The sequence below is a fragment of the Hypanus sabinus genome, chromosome 2 (assembly GCF_030144855.1).
Source record: "Hypanus sabinus isolate sHypSab1 chromosome 2, sHypSab1.hap1, whole genome shotgun sequence".
NCBI lineage: Eukaryota > Metazoa > Chordata > Chondrichthyes > Myliobatiformes > Dasyatidae > Hypanus > Hypanus sabinus.
Window position 1 is genome coordinate 103327450 of NC_082707.1, and position 19343 is coordinate 103346792.

General features: G+C 39.0%; 1 protein-coding gene across 1 annotated transcript in view; it reads left to right on the plus strand.

Annotated features, from left to right (window-relative positions):
- The window catches only part of LOC132403798 (kyphoscoliosis peptidase-like), a 623242-nt gene that overhangs the window by 89079 nt on the left and 514820 nt on the right, over positions 1 to 19343 (plus strand). The window lies entirely within an intron of this gene.

Consider the following 19343-nt stretch of genomic DNA (forward strand, 5'->3'; position numbering starts at 1 on the left):
GTTTAGGGTCTCTCAGATAATACTGACTGGAATTATGAGGTTCAATCAGTAGGGTTTATCGTCTCAGATTATGGTGAATCTTTGGGATTATGACGTTCGATCAGTGGGGTTCAGGATCTGACAGATAATAGTTAATCTTTGGGATTATGAGAATCGATCAGTTCGGTTTATGGTCTCACAGATGATAGTGAATCATTGGATTATGAGGTTCGATCAGTGGGGTTTAGGATCTCACAGGTAATAGTGAATCTTTGGGATTATGACCTTCGATCATTGGGGTTTATGGTCCCAAAAATAATAGTGAATCTTTGGGATTATGAGGTTCGATCAGTGGGGTTTAGGATCTCACAGGTAATAGTGAATCTTTGGGATTATGACCTTCGATCATTGGGGTTTATGGTCCCAAAAATAATAGTGAATCTTTGGGATTATGAGGTTCGATCAGTGGGGTTAAGGATTTCAAAGAGCATAATGAATCTTTATAATATGACGTTCAAACAGTGGGGTTTAGGGTCTCACAGACAATAGTGAATCTCTGGATTATGACATTCGATCAGTGGAGTTTAGGGTCTCACAGATAATAGTGAATCTTTGGAGTTATGAGCTTCGATCCGTGAGGTTCAGTGTCTTATAGTTAATCGTGATTCTTTGGGATTATGACGTTTGATCGGAGGGGTTTAGGCTCTCACGGATAAAGCTAAATGGAATTATGAGGTTCGATCAGTAGGGTTTATGGTCTCACAGATAATAGTGATTCTTTGGAATTATGAGGTTCGATCAGAGGGTCTAAGAGTCTCTCAGATTATGGTGATTCTTTGGAATTATGAGGTTCGATGAGTGGGGTTAAGGATCTCACAGATAATAGTGAATCTTTGGATTATGACGTTCGATCAGTGGGGTTTAGTGTCTTACAGATAATGGTGTTTCTTTGGGATTATGAGGATCGAACAGTGATGTTTAGGGTCTGACTGATAATATTGAATCTATGGATTATAAAGTTCGATCACTGGGGTTTAGGGTCTCACAGATAATAGTGATTCTTAGGGATTATGAGGTTCGATCAGTATGGCTAAACATCTCACAGATAATAGTGAATCTTTGGACTGTCGTTCGATCAGTGGGGATTATGGTCTCAGAGGTAATATTGAATCTTTGGGATTATGAGGTTCGATCAATGGGTTTTAGGATCTCACAGATAATAGTTAATCGTTGGGATTATGATGTTCGATCCGTGGGGGTTAGGATCTCACAAATAATAGTGATTCTGTGATTATGAGCTTTGATCAGTGGGGGTTAGGGTCTCCCAGATAATAGTTAATCTTTGAACTATGAGGATCGATCAGTAGCCTTTAGGGTCTACCAGATAATAGTGAATCTCTGGGATTATTAGGTTCAATCCGTTGGGTTTTGGGTCTCACAGATAACAGTGAATTTTTGGATTCTGAGGTTTCATCAGTGTGGTTTAGGGTCTCACAGATAATAGTGAATCATTGCATTCTGAGTTTCGATCAGTGTAGTTTAGGATCTCAAAGAACATAGTGAATCTTTATATTAGGACGTTCAAACAGTGGAGTTTAGGGTCTCACAGATAATAGTGAATCATTGCATTCTGAGTTTCGATCAGTGTAGTTTAGGATCTCAAAGAACATAGTGAATCTTTATATTATGACGATCGAACAGTGGAGTTTAGGGTCTCACAGATAACAGTGAATCTCTGGATTATGACATTCGATCAGTGGAGTTTAGGGTCTCACAGATAATAATGAATCTTTGGAATTATGAGGTTCGATCCGTGTGGTTCAGTGTTTTACAGTTAATCGTGATTCTTTGGGATTATGACATTTGATCGAAGGGGTTTAGGCTCTCACAGATAAAGCTAAATGGAATTTTGAGGTTCGATCAGTGTGGTTTATGGTCTCACAGAAAAAAGTGATTCTTTGGAATTATGAGGTTCGATCAGAGGGGTCTAGGGTCTCTCAGATTATGGTGATTCTTTGGGATTATGAGGTTCGATCTGTGAGGTTTAGGGTCTCACAGATAGATAATAGTGAATCTCTGGATTATGACGTTTGATCAGTGGGGTTTATGGTCTCACCGATAATAGTGAATCGTTGGATTATGAGGTTTCATCAGTGGGGTTTAGTGTCTCACAGATAATAGTGAATCATTGGATTCTGAGTTTCGATCAGTGAGGTTTAGGATCTCACAGATAAAAGTGAATCTTTGGGATTATGAGGTTTGATCAGTGGGGTTTAGGATCTCACAGGTAATAGTGAATCTTTGGGATTATGAGGTTCGATCAGTGGGGTTAAGGATCTCACAGATAATAGTGAATCTGGACTATGACGTTCAATCAGTGGGGTTTATGGTCTCAGAGGTAACAGTGAATCGTTGGGATTATAAGGTTCGATCAGTGGGGGTTAGGATCTCACAAATAATTGTGATTCTGTGATTATGAGCTTTGATCAGGAGGGGTTAGGGTCTCCCAGATAATAGTTAATTTTTGAACTATGAGGTTCGATCAGTAGCCTTTAGGGTCTACCAGATAATAGTGAATCTCTGGGATTATTAGGTTCAATCCATTGGGTTTTGGGTCTCACAGATAATAGTGAATCTCTGGATTATGACGTTCGATCAGAGGGGTTTAGGGTCTCTCAGATAATACTGACTGGAATTATGAGGTTCAATCAGTAGGGTTTATCATCTCAGATTATGGTGAATCTTTGGGATTACGACGTTCGATCAGTGGGGTTCAGGATCTGACAGATAATAGTTAATCTTTGGGATTATGAGGATCGATCAGTTCGGTTTATGGTCTCACAGATGATAGTGAATCGTTGGATTATGAGGTTCGATCAGTGGGGTTTAGGATCTCACAGGTAATAGTGAATCTTTGGGATTATGACCTTCGATCATTGAGGTTTATGGTCCCAAAAATAATAGTGAATCTTTGGGATTATGAGGTTCGATCAGTGGCGTTAATGGTCTCACAGATAATAGTGAATCTCTGGATTATGACGTTCGATCAGAGGGGTTTAGGGTCTCTCAGATAATACTGACTGGAATTATGAGGTTCAATCAGTAGGGTTTATCGTCTCAGATTATGGTGAATCTTTGGGATTATGACGTTCGATCAGTGGGGTTCAGGATCTGACAGATAATAGTTAATCTTTGGGATTATGAGAATCGATCAGTTCGGTTTATGCTCTCACAGATGATAGTGAATCATTGGATTATGAGGTTCGATCAGTGGGGTTTAGGATCTCACAGGTAATAGTGAATCTTTGGGATTATGACCTTCGATCATTGGGGTTTATGGTCCCAAAAATAATAGTGAATCTTTGGGATTATGAGGTTCGATCAGTGGGGTTTAGGATCTCACAGGTAATAGTGAATCTTTGGGATTATGACCTTCGATCATTGGGGTTTATGGTCCCAAAAATAATAGTGAATCTTTGGGATTATGAGGTTCGATCAGTGGGGTTAAGGATTTCAAAGAGCATAATGAATCTTTATAATATGACGTTCAAACAGTGGGGTTTAGGGTCTCACAGACAATAGTGAATCTCTGGATTATGACATTCGATCAGTGGAGTTTAGGGTCTCACAGATAATAGTGAATCTTTGGAGTTATGAGCTTCGATCCGTGAGGTTCAGTGTCTTATAGTTAATCGTGATTCTTTGGGATTATGACGTTTGATCGGAGGGGTTTAGGCTCTCACGGATAAAGCTAAATGGAATTATGAGGTTCGATCAGTAGGGTTTATGGTCTCACAGATAATAGTGATTCTTTGGAATTATGAGGTTCGATCAGAGGGTCTAAGAGTCTCTCAGATTATGGTGATTCTTTGGAATTATGAGGTTCGATGAGTGGGGTTAAGGATCTCACAGATAATAGTGAATCTTTGGATTATGACGTTCGATCAGTGGGGTTTAGTGTCTTACAGATAATGGTGTTTCTTTGGGATTATGAGGATCGAACAGTGATGTTTAGGGTCTGACTGATAATATTGAATCTATGGATTATAAAGTTCGATCACTGGGGTTTAGGGTCTCACAGATAATAGTGATTCTTAGGGATTATGAGGTTCGATCAGTATGGCTAAACATCTCACAGATAATAGTGAATCTTTGGACTGTCGTTCGATCAGTGGGGATTATGGTCTCAGAGGTAATATTGAATCTTTGGGATTATGAGGTTCGATCAATGGGTTTTAGGATCTCACAGATAATAGTTAATCGTTGGGATTATGATGTTCGATCCGTGGGGGTTAGGATCTCACAAATAATAGTGATTCTGTGATTATGAGCTTTGATCAGTGGGGGTTAGGGTCTCCCAGATAATAGTTAATCTTTGAACTATGAGGATCGATCAGTAGCCTTTAGGGTCTACCAGATAATAGTGAATCTCTGGGATTATTAGGTTCAATCCGTTGGGTTTTGGGTGTCACAGATAACAGTGAATTTTTGGATTCTGAGGTTTCATCAGTGTGGTTTAGGGTCTCACAGATAATAGTGAATCATTGTATTCTGAGTTTCGATCAGTGTAGTTTAGGATCTCAAAGAACATAGTGAATCTTTATATTAGGACGTTCAAACAGTGGAGTTTAGGGTCTCACAGATAATAGTGAATCATTGCATTCTGAGTTTCGATCAGTGTAGTTTAGGATCTCAAAGAACATAGTGAATCTTTATATTAGGACGTTCAAACAGTGGAGTTTAGGGTCTCACAGATAATAGTGAATCATTGCATTCTGAGTTTCGATCAGTGTAGTTTAGGATCTCAAAGAACATAGTGAATCTTTATATTATGACGATCGAACAGTGGAGTTTAGGGTCTCACAGATAACAGTGAATCTCTGGATTATGACATTCGATCAGTGGAGTTTAGGGTCTCACAGATAATAATGAATCTTTGGAATTATGAGGTTCGATCCGTGTGGTTCAGTGTTTTACAGTTAATCGTGATTCTTTGGGATTATGACATTTGATCGAAGGGGTTTAGGCTCTCACAGATAAAGCTAAATGGAATTTTGAGGTTCGATCAGTGTGGTTTATGGTCTCACAGAAAAAAGTGATTCTTTGGAATTATGAGGTTCGATCAGAGGGGTCTAGGGTCTCTCAGATTATGGTGATTCTTTGGGATTATGAGGTTCGATCTGTGAGGTTTAGGGTCTCACAGATAGATAATAGTGAATCTCTGGATTATGACGTTTGATCAGTGGGGTTTATGGTCTCACCGATAATAGTGAATCGTTGGATTATGAGGTTTCATCAGTGGGGTTTAGTGTCTCACAGATAACAGTGAATCATTGGATTCTGAGTTTCGATCAGTGAGGTTTAGGATCTCACAGATAAAAGTGAATCTTTGGGATTATGAGGTTTGATCAGTGGGGTTTAGGATCTCACAGGTAATAGTGAATCTTTGGGATTATGAGGTTCGATCAGTAGGGGTTAGGGTCTCACAGATAATAATGAAACATTGAATTATGCGGTTCGATCAACGAGTTTTAGTATTTTACAGATAACAGTGATTCTTTGGGATTCTGAGGTTCGATCAGTGGGGTCTAAGGTCTCACAGATAATAGTGAATCTTTGAGATAATGAGGTTCAATCAGTGGGGGTAGGGATCTCACAAATATAGTGTTTCTGTGATTATGAGGTTCGATCAGTGGGGTTTATGATCTCACAGTTAATAATGAATCTTTGGGATTATGAGGTACGATCAGTAGGGGTTAGTACGTCACATATAATAGTGATTCTTTGGGATTATGAGGTTCAATCCGTGGGGTTTACGGTCTCACAGATAATAGTGTATCTCCGGGATTATGAGTGTGCATCAGTGGAGTTTTAGGTCTCACAGATAATAGTGAATCTTTGGATTATGAGGTTCGATCAGTGGGGTTTAGTGTCTCACAGATAATAGTGATTCATTGGATTCTGAGTTTCGATCAGTGAGGTTTAGGATCTCACAGATAAAAGTGAATCTTTGGGATTATGAGGTTTGATCAGTGGGGTTTAGGATCTCACAGGTAATAGTGAATCTTTCGGATTATGAGGTTCGATATGTGGGGTTAATGATCTCACAGATAATAGTGAATATTTGGATTATGACTTTCGATCAGTGTGGTTCAGGATCTCGCAGATAATATTTAATCTTTGGGATTATGAGGATCGATCAGATCGTTTTATGGTCTCACAGATAACAGTGAATCTTTGGGATTATGAGGTTCGATCATTGTTGTTTATGGTCTCAAAGATAATAGTGAATCTTTGGGATTATGAGGTTCGATCAGTGGGGTTAAGGATCTCACAGATAATAGTGAATCTGGACTATGATGTTCAATCAGTGGGGTTTATGGTCTCAGAGGTAACAGTGAATCGTTGGGATTATAAGGTTCGATCAGTGGGGGTTAGGATCTCACAAATAATTGTGATTCTGTGATTATGAGCTTTGATCAGGAGGGGTTAGGATCTCCCAGATAATAGTTAATTTTTGAACTATGAGGTTCGATCAGTAGCCTTTAGGGTCTACCAGATAATAGTAAATCTCTGGGATTATTAGGTTCAATCCATTGGGTTTCGGGTCTCACAGATAACAGTGAATCTTTGGTTTCTGCGGTTTCATCAGTGTGGTTTAGGGTCTCACAGATAATAGTGAAGCATTGCATTCTGAGTTTCGATCAGTGTAGTTTAGGATCTCAAAGAAAATAGTGAATCTTTATATTATGACGTTCGGACAGTGGGGTTTAGGGTCTCACAGATAATAGTGAATCCCTGGATTATGACATTCGATCAGTGGAGTTTAGGATCTCACAGATAATAGTGATTCTTTGGATTACGTGGGTAGATCAGTGGGGGTTAGGATCTCTCAAATAATAGTGAATCTCTGGATTATGAGGTTTGATTAGTCGGGTTTAGGGTCTCACAGATAATAGTGAATCTCTGGATTATGACGTTCGATCAGAGGGGTTTAGGGTCTCTCAGATAATACTGACTGGAATTATGAGGTTTAATCAGTAGGGTATATCGTCTCAGATTATGGTGAATCTTTGGGATTATGACGTTCGATCAGTGGGGTTCAGGATCTCACAGATAATAGTTAATCTTTGGGATTATGAGGATCGATCAGTTCGGTTTATGGTCTCACAGATGATAGTTTGAATCGTTGGATTATGAGTTTCGATCAGTGGGGTTTAGGATCTCACAGGTAATAGTGAATCTTTGGGATTATGAGCTTCAATCATTGGGGTTTATGGTCCCAAAAATAATAGTGAATCTTTGGGATTATGAAGTTCGATCAGTGGGGTTAAGGATCTCACAGATAATAGTGAATCTTTGGGATTATGACATTCGATCATTGGGGATTATGGTCTCAAAGATAATAGTGAATCTTTGGCATTCTGAGTTTCGATCAGTGTAGTTTAGGATCTCAAAGAACATAGTGAATCTTTATAATATGACGTTCAAACAGTGGGGTTTAGGGTCTCACAGACAATAGTGAATATCTGGATTATGACATTCGATCAGTGGAGTTTAGGGTCTCACAGATAACAGTGAATCTTTGGAATTATGAGCTTCGATCCGTGAGGTTCAGTGTCTTATAGTTAATCGTGATTCTTTGGGATTATGACGTTTGATCGGAGGGATTTAGGCTCTCACGGATAAAGCTAAATGGAATTATGAGGTTCGATCAGTAGGGTTTATGGTCTCACAGATAATAGTGATTCTTTGGAATTATGAGGTTCAATCAGTGGGGTTAAGGATCTCACAGATAATAGTGAATCTTTGGATAATGACGTTCGATCAGTGAGGTTCAGTGTCTTACGGATAATGGTGTTTCGTTGGGATTATGAGGATCGAATAGTGATGTTTAGGTTCTCACAGATAATAGTGAATCTCTGGATTATGAAGTTCGATCAGAGGGGTTTAGGGTCTCACAGATAATACTGACTGGAATTATGCGGTTCGATCAGTAATTTTTTATCGTCTCACAGATAATAGTGATTCTTTGGGATTATGAGGTTCGATCAGTGACATTTATTGCCTTACAGATAATAGTGATTCTTTGGGATTATGAGGTTCAATCTGTGAGGTTTAGGGTCTCTCAAATAATAGTGAATCTCTGGATTATGAGGTTCGATCAGTGGGGTTAAGGATCTCACAGATAATAGTGAAACTTTGTTTTATGAGTTTCGAACAATGAGGTGTAGTTTCTTACAGATAATAGTGTTTCTTTGGGATTATGAGGTACAAACATTGAGGTTTAGGGTCTTACCGATAATAGTGAATCTATGGATTATGACGTTCGATCAGTGGGGTTTAGGGTCTCACAGATAATAGTGATTCTCTGGGATTATGAGGTTCGATCAGTGAGGTTTAGGGTCTCACAGATAATACTGAATCTCTGGATTATGACGTTCGATCAGAGGGGTTTAGGGTCTCTCAGATAATACTTAATCTTTGGGATTATGACGTTCGATCAGTGGGGTTTATGGTCTCACCGATAATAGTGAATTGTTTGATTATGAGGTTCGATCAGTGGGGTTTAGGATCTCACAGGTAATAATGAATCTTTGGGATTATGACCTTCGATCATTGGGGTTTATGGTCCCAAAAATAATAGTGAATCTTTGGGATTATGAGGTTCGATCAGTGGGGTTTAGGATCTCACAGGTAATAGTGAATCTTTGGGATTATGACCTTCGATCATTGGGGTTTATGGTCCCAAAAATAATAGTGAATCTTTGGGATTATGAGGTTCGATCAGTGGGGTTTAGGATCTCACAGGTAATATTGAATCTTTGGGATTATGACCTTCGATCATTGGGGTTTATGGTCCCAAAAATAATAGTGAATCTTTGGGATTATGAGGTTCGATCAGTGGGGTTTAGGATCTCACAGGTAATAGTGAATCTTTGGGATTATGACCTTCGATCATTGGGGTTTATGGTCCCAAAAATAATAGTGAATCTTTGGGATTATGAGGTTCGATCAGTGGGGTTAAGGATTTCAAAGAGCATAGTGAATCTTTATAATATGACGTTCAAACAGTGGGGTTTAGGGTCTCACAGACAATAGTGAATCTCTGGATTATGACATTCGATCAGTGGAGTTTAGGGTCTCACAGATAATAGTGAATCTTTGAAGTTATGAGCTTCGATCCGTGAGGTTCAGTGTCTTATAGTTAATCGTGATTCTTTGGGATTATGACGTTTGATCGGAGGGGTTTAGGCTCTCACGGATAAAGCTAAATGGAATTATGAGGTTCGATCAGTAGGGTTTATGGTCTCACAGATAATAGTGATTCTTTGGAATTATGAGGTTCGATCAGAGGGTCTAAGAGTCTCTCAGATTATGGTGATTCTTTGGAATTATGAGGTTCGATCAGAGGGTCTAAGAGTCTCTCAGATTATGGTGATTCTTTGGAATTATGAGGTTCGATGAGTGGGGTTAAGGATCTCACAGATAATAGTGAATCTTTGGATTATGACGTTCGATCAGTGGGGTTTAGTGTCTTACAGATAATGGTGTTTCTTTGGGATTATGAGGATCGAACAGTGATGTTTAGGGTCTGACTGATAATATTGAATCTATGGATTATAAAGTTCGATCACTGGGGTTTAGGGTCTCACAGATAACAGTGATTCTTAGGGATTATGAGGTTCGATCAGTACGGCTAAACATCTCACAGATAATAGTGAATCTTTGGACTGTCGTTCGATCAGTGGGGATTATGGTCTCAGAGATAATATTGAATCTTTGGGATTATGAGGTTCGATCAATGGGTTTTAGGATCTCACAGATAATAGTTAATCTTTGGGATTATGATGTTCGATCCGTGGGTGTTAGGATCTCACAAATAATAGTGATTCTGTGATTATGAGCTTTGATCAGTGGGGGTTAGGGTCTCCCAGATAATAGTTAATCTTTGAACTATGAGGATCGATCAGTAGCCTTTAGGGTCTACCAGATAATAGTGAATCTCTGGGATTATTAGGTTCAATCTATTGGGTTTTGGGTCTCACAGATAGCAGTGAATCGTTGGATTCTGAGGTTTCATCAGTGTGGTTTAGGGTCTCACAGATAATAGTGAATCATTGTATTCTGAGTTTCGATCAGTGTAGTTTAGGATCTCAAAGAACATAGTGAATCTTTATATTAGGACGTTCAAACAGTGGAGTTTAGGGTCTCACAGATAATAGTGAATCATTGCATTCTGAGTTTCGATCAGTGTAGTTTAGGATCTCAAAGAACATAGTGAATCTTTATATTATGACGATCAAACAGTGGAGTTTAGGGTCTCACAGATAACAGTGAATCTCTGGATTATGACATTCGATCAGTGGAGTTTAGGGTCTCACAGATAATAATGAATCTTTGGAATTATGAGGTTCGATCCGTGTGGTTCAGTGTTTTACAGTTAATCGTGATTCTTTGGGATTATGACATTTGATCGAAGGGGTATAGGCTCTCACAGATAAAGCTAAATGGAATTATGAGGTTCGATCAGTGTGGTTTATGGTCTCACAGAAAAAAGTGATTCTTTGGAATTATGAGGTTCGATCAGAGGGGTCTAGGGTCTCTCAGATTATGGTGATTCTTTGGAATTATGAGGTTCGATGAGTGGGGTTAAGGATCTCACAGATAATAGTGAATCTCTGGATTATGACGTTCGATCAGAGGGGTTTAGGGTCTCTCAGATAATACTGACTGGAATTATGAGGTTCAATCAGTAGGGGTTATCGTCTCACAGATTATGGGGAATCTTTGGGATTATGACGTTCGATCAGTGGGGTTCAGGATCTCACAGATAATAGTTAATCTTTGGGATTATGAGGATTGATCAGTTCGGTTTATGGTCTCACAGATGATAGTGAATCGTTGGATTATGAGGTTCGATCAGTGGGGTTTAGGATCTCACAGGTAATAGTGAATCTTTGGGATTATGACCTTCGATCATTGGGGTTTATGGTCCCAAAAATAATAGTGAATCTTTGGGATTATGTGGTTTGATCAGTGGGGTTAAAGATCTCACAGATAATAGTGAATCTTTGGGATTATGACATTCGATCATTGGGGATTATGGTCTCAAAGATAATAGTGAATCTTTGGCATTCTGAGTTTCGATCAGTGTAGTTTAGGATCTCAAAGAACATAGTGAATCTTTATATTATGACGATCGAACAGTGGAGTTTAGGGTCTCACAGATAACAGTGAATCTCTGGATTATGACATTCGATCAGTGGAGTTTAGGGTCTCACAGATAATAGTGAATCTTTGGAATTATGAGGTTCGATCCGTGATGTTCAGTGTTTTAGAGTTAATCGTGATTCTTTGGGATTATGACATTTGATCGAAGGGGTTTAGGCTCTCACAGATATAGCTAAATGGAATTATGAGGTTCGATCAGTAAGGTTTATCGTCTCACAGAAAACAGTGATTCTTTGGAATTATGAGGTTCGATCAGTGGGGTTTAGGATCTCACAGGTAATAGTGAATCTTTGGGATTATGACATTCGATCATTGGGGTTTATGGTCCCAAAGATAATAGTGAATCTTTGGCATTCTGAGTTTCGATCAGTATAGTTTAGGATCTCAAAGAACATAGTGAATCTTTATATTATGACGATCAAACAGTGGAGTTTAGGGTCTCACAGATAACAGTGAATCTCTGGATTATGACATTCGATCAGTGGAGTTTAGGGTCTCACAGATAATAATGAATCTTTGGAATTATGAGGTTCGATCCGTGTGGTTCAGTGTTTTACAGTTAATCGTGATTCTTTGGGATTATGACATTTGATCGAAGGGGTTTAGGCTCTCACAGATAAAGCTAAATGGAATTATGAGGTTCGATCAGTGTGGTTTATGGTCTCACAGATGATAGTGATTCTTTGGAATTATGATGTTCGATCAGAGGGTCTAGAGTCTCTCAGATTATGGTGATTCTTTGGAATTATGAGGTTCGATGAGTGGGGTTAAGGATCTCACAGATAATAGTGAATCTTTGGATTATGACGTTCGATCAGTGGGGTTTAGTGTCTTACAGATAATGGTGTTTCGTTGGGATTATGAGGATCGAACAGTGATGTTTAGGGTCTGACTGATAATATTGAATCTATGGATTATGAAGTTCGATCACTGGGGTTTAGGGTCTCACAGCTAATAGTGATTCTTAGGGATTATGAGGTTCGATCAGTAGGGCTAAGGATCTCACAGATAATAGTGAATCTTTGGTCTCTGTCGTTCGATCAGTGGGGTTTATGGTCTCAGAGGTAATATTGAATCTTTGGGATTATGAGGTTCGATCAATGGGTTTTAGGATTTCACAGATAATAGTTAATCGTTGGGATTATGATGTTCGATCCGTGGGGGTTAGGATCTCACAAATAATAGTGATTCTGTGATTATGAGCTTTGATCAGTGGGGGTTAGGGTCTCCCAGATAATAGTTAATCTTTGAACTATGAGGATCGATCAGTAGCCTTTAGGGTCTACCAGATAATAGTGAATCTCTGGGATTATTAGGTTCAATCCGTTGGGTTTTGGGTGTCACAGATAACAGTGAATTTTTGGATTCTGAGGTTTCATCAGTGTGGTTTAGGGTCTCACAGATAATAGTGAATCATTGTATTCTGAGTTTCGATCAGTGTAGTTTAGGATCTCAAAGAACATAGTGAATCTTTATATTAGGACGTTCAAACAGTGGAGTTTAGGGTCTCACAGATAATAGTGAATCATTGCATTCTGAGTTTCGATCAGTGTAGTTTAGGATCTCAAAGAACATAGTGAATCTTTATATTATGACGATCGAACAGTGGAGTTTAGGGTCTCACAGATAACAGTGAATCTCTGGATTATGACATTCGATCAGTGGAGTTTAGGGTCTCACAGATAATAGTGAATCTTTGGAATTATGAGGTTCGATCCGTGATGTTCAGTGTTTTAGAGTTAATCGTGATTCTTTGGGATTATGACATTTGATCGAAGGGGTTTAGGCTCTCACAGATATAGCTAAATGGAATTATGAGGTTCGATCAGTAAGGTTTATCGTCTCACAGAAAACAGTGATTCTTTGGAATTATGAGGTTCGATCAGTGGGGTTTAGGATCTCACAGGTAATAGTGAATCTTTGGGATTATGACCTTCGATCATTGGGGTTTATGGTCCCAAAAATAATAGTGAATCTTTGGAATTATGAGGTTCGATCAGTAAGGTTTATCGTCTCACAGAAAACAGTGATTCTTTGGAATTATGAGGTTCGATCAGAGGGGTCTAGGGTCTCTCAGATTATGGTGATTCTTTGGAATTATGAGTTTCTATCAGTGGGGTTAAGGATCTCACAGATAATAGTGAATCTTTGGATTATGACGTTCGGTCAGTGCGGTTTAGTGTCTTACAGATAATGGTGTTTCTTTCGGATTATGAGGATCGAACAGTGATGCTTAGGGTCTCACCGATAATAGAGAATCTATAGATTATGAAGTTCGATCACTGGGGTTAGGGTCACACAGATAATAGTGATTTCTAGGGATTATGAGGTTCAATCAGTGAGGTTTAGGGTCTCACAGATAATAGTGACTGGAATTATGAGGTTCGATCAGTAATTTTTTATCGTCTCACAGAGAATGGTGAATATTTGGGATTATGAGGTTCGATCAGTGGTGTTCAGGATCTCACAGGGAATATTTAATCTTTGCGATTATGCGGTAAGATCTGTGGTGTTCAGGATCTCACAGAGAATATTTAATCTTCGGCATTATGAGGTTCGATCTGTGAGCTTTTGGGTCTCGTAGATAATAGTGAATCTCTGGATTATGACGTTCGATCAGAGGGGTTTAGGATCTCACAGGTAATAGTGAATCTTTGGGATTATGACCTTCGATCATTGGGGTTTATGGTCCCAAAAATAATAGTGAATCTTTGGAATTATGAGGTTCGATCAGTAAGGTTTATCGTCTCACAGAAAACAGTGATTCTTTGGAATTATGAGGTTCGATCAGAGGGGTCTAGGGTCTCTCAGATTATGGTGATTCTTTGGAATTATGAGTTTCTATCAGTGGGGTTAAGGATCTCACAGATAATAGTGAATCTTTGGATTATGACGTTCGGTCAGTGCGGTTTAGTGTCTTACAGATAATGGTGTTTCTTTCGGATTATGAGGATCGAACAGTGATGCTTAGGGTCTCACCGATAATAGAGAATCTATAGATTATGAAGTTCGATCACTGGGGTTAGGGTCACACAGATAATAGTGATTTCTAGGGATTATGAGGTTCAATCAGTGAGGTTTAGGGTCTCACAGATAATAGTGACTGGAATTATGAGGTTCGATCAGTAATTTTTTATCGTCTCACAGAGAATGGTGAATATTTGGGATTATGAGGTTCGATCAGTGGTGTTCAGGATCTCACAGGGAATATTTAATCTTTGCGATTATGCGGTTCGATCTGTGGTGTTCAGGATCTCACAGAGAATATTTAATCTTTGGGATTATGAGGTTCGATCTGTGATGTTTAGGCTCTCGTAGATAATAGTGAATCTCTGGATTATGACGTTCGATCAGTGCGGTTTAGGGTCTCACAGATAATACTGAAAGGAATTATGAGGTTCGATCAGTATGGTTTTTGCTCTCACAGCTAATAGAGATTCTTTGGAATTATGAGGTTTGGTCACTGGGTCTAGGGTCTAACAGATAATAGTGAATCTCTGGATTATGACATTCGATCAGAGGGGTTTAGGGTCTCACAGATAATACTGACTGGAATTATGAGGTTCGATCAGTAATTTATTATCGTCTCGCAGATAATGGTGAATATTTAGGATTATGAGGTTCGATCCGTGGTGTTCAGGATCTCACAGAGAATATTTAATATTTGGGATTATGAGGTTCGATCGGTGAGGTTTAGGGTCTCACAGTTAATAGTGAATCTCTGGATTATGACGTTCGATCAGTGGGGTTTATGGTCTCACAGATAATACTGATTGTTTGGAATTATCAGTGGGGTTTTGGGTCTCACAGATACTAGTGAATCTCTGGATTATGATGTTCGATCAGAGGGTTTTAGTGCCTTACAGATAATAGTGATTCTTTGGGATTATGAGGTTCGACCAGTGGTGTTAAGGATCTCACAGATAATAGTGAATCTTTGGACTACGTCGTTCGATCAGTGGGGTTTAGGATCTCACAGGTAATAATGAATCTTTGGGATTATGACATTCGATCATTGGGGTTTATGGTCTCAACGATAATAGTGAATCTTTGGCATTCTGAGTTTCGATCAGTGTAGTTTAGGATCTCTAAGAACATAGTGAATCTTTATATTATGACGTTCAAACAGTGGGGTTCAGGGTCTCACAGATAATAGTGAATCTTTGGAATTATGAGCTTCGATCTGTGAGGTTTAGTGTCTTATAGTTAATCGTGATTCTTTGGGATTATGACCTTTGATCGGAGGGGTTTAGGCTCTCACAGATAAAGCTAAATGGAATTATGAGGTTTGATCAGTGAGGTTTATGGTCTCACAGATAATAGTGATTCTTTGGAATTATGAGGTTCGATCAGAGGGGTCTAGGGTCTCTCAGATTATGGTGATTCTTTGGAATTATGAGGTTCGATGAGTGGGGTTAAGGATCTCACAGATAATAGTGAATCTTTGGATTATGACGTTCGATCAGTGGGGTTTAGGATCTCACAGGTAATAGTGAATCTTTGGGATTATGACATTCGATCATTGGGGTTTATGGTCCCAAAGATAATAGTGAATCTTTGGCATTCTGAGTTTCGATCAGTGTAGTTTAGGATCTCAAAGAACATAGTGAATCTTTATATTATGACGTTCAAACAGTGGGGTTTAGGGTCTCACAGATAATAGTGAATCTCTGGATTATGACATTCGATCAGTGGAGTTTAGGGTCTCACAGATAATAGTGATTCTTTGGATTACGTGGGTAGATCAGTGGGGGTTAGGATCTCTCAAGTAATAGTGAATCTCTGGATTATGAGGTTTGATTAGTCGGGTTTAGGGTCTCACAGATAATAGTGAATCTTTGGATTATGACGTTCGATCAGTGGGGTTTAGTGTCTTACAGATAATGGTGTTTCTTTGGGATTATGAGGATCGAACAGTGATGTTTAGGGTCTGACTGATAATAGTGAATCTATGGATTATGAAGTTCGATCACTGGGGTTTAGGGTCTCACAGATAATAGTGATTCTTAGGGATTATGAGGTTCGATCAGTAGGGCTAAGGATCTCACAGATAATAGTGAATCTTTGGACTCTGTCGTTCGATCAGTGGGGTTTATGGTCTCAGAGGTAATATTGAATCTTTGGGATTATGAGGTTCGATCAATGGGTTTTAGGATCTCACAGATAATAGTTAATCGTTGGGATTATGATGTTCGATCCGTGGGGGTTAGGATCTCACAAATAATAGTGATTCTGTGATTATGAGCTTTGATCAGTGGGGGTTAGGGTCTCCCAGATAATAGTTAATCTTTGAACTATGAGGTTCGATCAGTAGCCTTTAGGGTCTACCAGATAATAGTGAATCTCTGGGATTATTAGGTTCAGTCCATTGGGTTTTGGGTCTCACAGATAACAGTGAATCTTTGGATTCTGAGGTTTCATCAGTGTGGTTTAGGGTCTCACAGATAATAGTGATTCTTTGCATTCTGAGTTTCGATAAGTGTAGTTTAGGATCTCAAAGAACATAGTGAATCATTATATTATGACGTTCAAACAGTGGAGTTTAGGGTCTCACAGATAATAGTGATTCTTAGGGATTATGAGGTTTGATCAGTGAGGTTTAGGGTCTCACAGATAATAGTGAATCTCTGGATTATGACATTCGATCAGAGGGGTTTAGGGTCTCACAGATAATACTGACTGGAATTATGAGGTTCGTTCAGTAATTTATTATCGTCTCGCAGATAATGGTGAATATTTGGGATTATGAGGTTCGATCAGTGTGGTTCAGGATCTCACAGAGAATATTTAATCTTTGGGATTATGAGGTTCGATCGGTGAGGTTTAGGGTCTCACAGATAATAGTGAATCTCTGGATTATGACGTTCAATCAGAGGGGTTTAGGGGCTCACAGATAATACGGACTAGAATTATGAGGTTCAATCAGTAGGGTTTATCTTCTCACAGATTATGGTGAATCTTTTGATTATGAGGTTCGATCAGTGGGGTGAAGGATCTCTCAGAGAATAGTGAAACTTTGGATTATGAGTTTCGAACAATGAGGTTTATTGTCTTACAGATAATAGTTTTTTTTGGGGATTATGTGGTACGAACGTTGAGGTTTAGGGACTCACCGATAATAGTCAATCTATGCATTATGACGTTCGTTCAGTGGGGTTTAGGGTCTCACAGATAATAGAGATTCTTTGGGATTATGACGTTCGATCAGTGGGGTTTAGGGTCTCACAGATACTAGTGAATCTCTGGATTATGACGTTCGATCAGAGGGGTTTAGAGTCTCTCAGATAATACTGAAGGGAATTATGAGGTTCAATCAGTAGGGTTTATTGTCTCACAAATTATGGTGAATCTTTGGGATTATGAGGTTCGATCAGTGGTGTTAAGCATCTCACAGATAATAGTGAATCTTTGGATTATGACGTTCGATCAGTGGGGTTCAGGATCTCACAGGTAATAGTGAATGTTTGGGATTATGATGTTTGATCAGTGGGGTTTATTGTCTCACAGATAATAGTGAATCTTTGGATTATGACGTTCGATCAGTGGGGTTTAGGGTCTCACAGATACTAGTGAATCTCTGGATTATGACGTTCGATCAGAGGTGTTTAGGGCCTCTCAGATAATACTGACGGGAATTATGAGGTTCGATCAGTGGGGTTAAGCTTCTAACAGATAATAGTGAATCTTTGGATTATGATGTTCGATCAGTGGTGTTCAGGATCTCACAGATAATATTTAATCTTTGCGATTATGACGTTCTATCAGTGGGGTTTATGTTCTCACAGATAATAGTGAATTGTTTGATTATGAGGTTCGATCAGTGGGGTTTATTGTCTCACAGATAATAGTGAATCTTTGGGATAGTGAGGTTCGATCAGTGGGGTTAAGTTTCTCACAGATAATAGTGAATCTTTGGATTATGAGGTTCGATCAGTGACGTTTAGTGCCTTACAGATAATAGTGATTCTTTGGGATTATGAGGTTCGATCTGTGAGGTTTAGGGTCTCACAGATAATTGTGAATCTCAGGATTATGACGTTCGATCAGAGGGGTTTATGGTCTCACAGATAATAGTGAATATTTGGATTATGAGGTTTGATCAGTGGGGTTTAGGGTCTCACAGTTAATAGTGAATCTCTGGATTATGACGTTCGATCAGTGGGGTTTATGGTCTCACAGATAATACTGATTGTTTGGAATTATCAGTGGGGTTTTGGGTCTCACAGATACTAGTGAATCTCTGGATTATGACGTTCGATCAGAGGGGTTTAGTGCCTTACAGATAATAGTGATTCTTTTGGATTATGAGGTTCGACCAGTGGTGTTAAGGATCTCACAGATAATAGTGAATCTTTGGACTACGTCGTTCGATCAGTGGGGTTTAGGATCTCACAGGTAATAATGAATTTTTGGGATTATGACATTCGATCATTGGGGTTTATGGTCTCAAAGATAATAGTGAATCTTTGGCATTCAGAGTTTCGATCACTGTAGTTTAGGATCTCAAAGAACATAGTGAATCTTTATATTATGACGTTCAAACAGTGGGGTTTTGGGTCTCACAGATAATAGTGAATCTCTGGATTATGACTTTCGTTCAGTGGAGTTTTGGGTCTCACAGATAATAGTGAATCTTTGGAATTATGAGCTTCGATCCGTGAGGTTCAGTGTCTTATAGTTAATCGTGATTCTTTGGGATTATGACGTTCGATCAGAGGGGTTTATGGTCTCACAGATAATAGTGAATCTTTGGATTATGAGGTTCGATCAGTGGGGTTTAGGGTCTCACAGTTAATAGTGAATCTCTGGATTATGACGTTCGATCAGTGGAGTTTAGGGTCTCTCAAATAATAGTGAATCTCTGGATTATGAAGTTCGATCACTGGGGTTTAGTGTCTGACAGATAATAGTGAATCTTAGGTATTATGAGGTTCGATCAGTAGGGCTAAGGATCTCACAGATAATAGTGAATTGTTTGATTATGAGGTTCGATCAGTGGGGTTTATTGTCTCACAGATAATAGTGAATCTTTGGGATTGTGAGGTTCGATCAGTGGGGTTAAGTTTCTCACAGATAATAGTGAATCTTTGGATTATGAGGTTCGATCAGTGACGTTTAGTGCCTTACAG